Source organism: Gekko japonicus, unplaced genomic scaffold (assembly GCF_001447785.1).
Source record: "Gekko japonicus isolate JY-2015 unplaced genomic scaffold, Gekko_japonicus_V1.1 scaffold1846, whole genome shotgun sequence".
Lineage (NCBI taxonomy): Eukaryota > Metazoa > Chordata > Lepidosauria > Squamata > Gekkonidae > Gekko > Gekko japonicus.
The window spans coordinates 290,345-293,949 of NW_015168707.1; the positions used below are offsets into that span (position 1 = coordinate 290,345).

Consider the following 3,605-nt stretch of genomic DNA (forward strand, 5'->3'; position numbering starts at 1 on the left):
GGGGGGGGGTTAGTTGCCAGGAAGGGGCTAATTAGAGTCAAGGTGCATAAGTAACGGAGCAATAAGTATAACTAAGATTCGTTTAAAGCAGTGAGTGAGACGTACCACCAGGGCTATTTTGGGGCAGGAACGCACAGGAACGGAGTTCCGGCTGGCTCCCAAGTTGGCCACACCCAGCAGGAACCTATTAGCATAATAGGCCACGCCCAACAGCAGAAACTCATTAGGATTGGCTACATTAGGGGTGTGTGGCCCAACATGCAAAGGAGTTCCTGCTGCAAAAAAAGGCCCTGGGTTTTGACAACAAACAAGGTAAACAGAATAAGAAGCAAAAGGTGGGTGTGGCTGGATGACCACACTTCTGGTAACATGAGGGTGCGGCCTAATATGCTAATGAGCTGTGCTGTCAGGGGTGTGGCCTAATATGCTAATGAGTTCCTGCTGTTGGGTGTGGCCTATTATACTAATGAGTTCCTGCTGGGCTTTTTCTACAAAAAGAGCCCTGCGTACCACCATGCATTGAAATCCATTTCATTCGGGGGCTCGGTGCTCACCCTGGCTAATTCATTTCCCAGTTCTTGAGAAACGGACCGGGAACACAGCATGCGACTCCTCATTTCCACTGAAACTTTCACCATGCGGTGTGGAGCTGCTGTTGCTGCTGCTTAAGTGACACTGACATCTAGTGGACAATCATCAGCAAGGCTCCATTTCTGTTGCTCGTGGGAGTGAGCGAAGGAGCGAATGCACACCAGGGACCAGAACATTTGAGAATACATAGAAGTACGGAAAGAAGCACTGGGCTTTCAATATGCTGTAGATAAGCACAAAGGAGCTAGGACCATTCAGAGTTCTCAGAATGTATCCTGCTCCCTTACTTATGTATTAGATTTTTTATCCAGCAATTCCTCCAAGGAAGTTTAAAGCATGTACATGGTATGTGCTTCCCCCTTGTTGTCCTCATAAACACCCTTGTGAAGCAGAAGAAGAAGAGTAAGAAGAGATGGGATTTATACCCCTCCCTTCACTCGGAGTCTCAGAGCGGCTTACAATCTCCTTTCCCTTCCCCTCCTCACAACAGACACCCTGTGAGGTAGGTGGGGCTGAGAGCGCTCTTTTGAGGACTGCTCTTGAGAGAACAGCTCTCAAAGAACTTTGACTGACCCAAGGTCACCCAGCTGGCTGCACATGGAGGAGTGGGGAATCAAACCCAGTTCTCCAAATTAGAGACCACGCTCTTAACCATTACTCCAAACTGGCTCTCTGGTTACGCTGAGGGAGAGAGGGACTGACCCAAAATCAGCCATTGAGTTTCCTGACAAAGTACAGATTCGAACATAGGAGTCCTCATACCAAATGCCCTACCCACTAACCACCTTGGTGTTTTTTTTCAGACTTCACATATTTTCAATAGCAAACATCGGTGTAAATTGCTGTATGAAGTTCTCACACTTCCCTAGTGGATGACAGGTGTGGAACGGGCATAATTGGTAGTTTCCAACCTTTGTGTGAGCCTTAAGAGGGGGAGAGGCTGCAAAGGGGGATGTGTCCAGTGAATTCTAGAGCCCCGGTTGGGAGGGGAATCAAAACCACCTTCCTCCACAGTATCATGCGCAAGCCAAGATTGATTGTGCCCACCACAGCACACGGTAAGATACATTCAAGACAAACCCCAAGATTATCATAACCAGGGAACTGAAGGGGGAGAGAGAGGGAGAGAGAGAGAGGAGAGAGAGAGAGAGAGATCTGCTTTCGATTGAATCAGACCACTGGAATGGTCATGTCTACTCAGACTGGCAGTGGGTCTCCGGGGTCCCAGGCAGGGATCTGTCACATCACCGACTATCAGATCCTTCTTAACGGGAGATGCTGGGGATTGAAACTGGGGTCTTCTGGGTACCAAACAGGTGCTCTGCCGTTGAGCCACGGCTCCCTTCCCAGGTGACTTCCCAGGTCCAACGGCCCAATCCAAGTGGCACAGGTGGTTCAACCTGCACGCGGCAGGCTCTGTGCCAGCTGGCCCTCACGCGAACAAACAGAATGGAAGCATGACGCCATCCTCACGAATGCAGAAGCAGAGACTGGAGGACGTCCAATACATGCCACACAAATGTACTTATTTTTTTAATCAGAACATTTGGGGGGGGGGGGTCTATGGAGCTGCGGACTTGGACCTCCTTTTACTCTCTGGCTGCATTGCCAAAAACCATGGCCTGTTCTGATGATGACAAGCAGTAAGCCGGCCGCCCGTTCCCGCCCACTTGTTGGCCTCCCCCTGACTCTCCGGCCCTGGCAACCTACACATCATATCCTGCTCCTGAGTGTGAACTGCTGGCATGTGCTTCGGGTGTCCTATAATCCCGATCCGGTTTGCTGGCAGGATACAAAGCCTTGGTGTCTGCTAGGCTTGTGCGCGGGAGAGAAAGAGAGAGAGGATGCAGCCAGCCTTGCCAATGAGGATGGGGTACCAGCCAGCTGGCAAACAGCAGGCCCTTGGAACCGGCTCAGAAGATGGCAGTTTCTGTCAGGACACATTAAGGGGGACGGCTCTGAGACAGATTGAGTTCCCTGCGAAAATCATTGGAAGAGATAAATAAGAAAACTGGAAGAGATAAATAAGAAAAGGAAACAGTCTTGTGCCTAGCAGCAACTTCTGCCAATGGAAGCACAGCGGGAGACAAAGAGAAATTTTTCTCCCTCTCCCAAAAGACTAGAACTTGAGGGCATCCGATGAAGCTGATGGGCAGTAGGTTCACAGCAGACAAAAGGAAATACAACTTTACGCAGAGAGTCATTAAACTGTGGAATTCACTGTCAGAGGATGCAGTGATGGCCACAAGCATAAACAGCTTTAAAGGGGGATTAACTAGATTCATGGAGGATAGGTCTATGAATGGTTATCAGTCATGGAGACTGAGGGGAACCTCCACATTCAGAGACACTAAACCTCTGAATCTCAAGACAAGGAGACAACATCAGGGGAAGGCCTCGGCCTCCATGCCCTGTTGTTGGCAGTCCAGAGGAACTGGTTGGCCACTGTGTGAGACAGGATGCTGGACTAGATGGACCACTGGTCTGAATCAGCAGGGCTCTTCTGATGTTCTTACAACCATAGCCCGGGCTACACAAGAGAAGCAGAAGTAGAATTGAGAGCCTGGACTGTAGCGCTTTAGTCATGAATTTTTAAAGAAATCTCTACGTGATAGAAATCTAGCACGTAACGGAGAAGGGGTGACTAGGCTGACTTACTGACACCTAGCTTTTGACCTGCAAAGAGTTCTTTTTTAAATGAAGGAGCATCCACAAAGTGGTACAGTTTGGGACGTGGTTTGCTGTCTCATCTGCTGCATGTGCAGACCAGCATACACAAAAGATGAACACGGAAATAAGGAAAAAATCCAAGATGTGAAAGAATTTGTGTGAATAACTAATAATTCACAAAGAACTAAATTTAATAATTGTGGCAGAATTTGGGGTTCAATGAGCCTTTCTGTTTTTCTATGCTATGTAGGTTTTGAAGAAGAAGAAGAAGAAGAAGAAGAAGAAGAAGAAGAAGAAGAAGAAGAAGAAGAAGAAGAAGAAGAGGAGGAGGAGGAGGAGGAGGA

General features: G+C 48.4%; 1 protein-coding gene across 1 annotated transcript in view; it reads right to left on the minus strand.

The window, feature by feature from the left end:
* The window catches only part of PTPRO (protein tyrosine phosphatase, receptor type O), a gene marked incomplete at its 5' end in the record, with an annotated part of 101,965 nt that overhangs the window by 11,450 nt on the left and 86,910 nt on the right, over positions 1–3,605 (minus strand). The gene's annotated exons all lie outside the window — the stretch shown is intronic.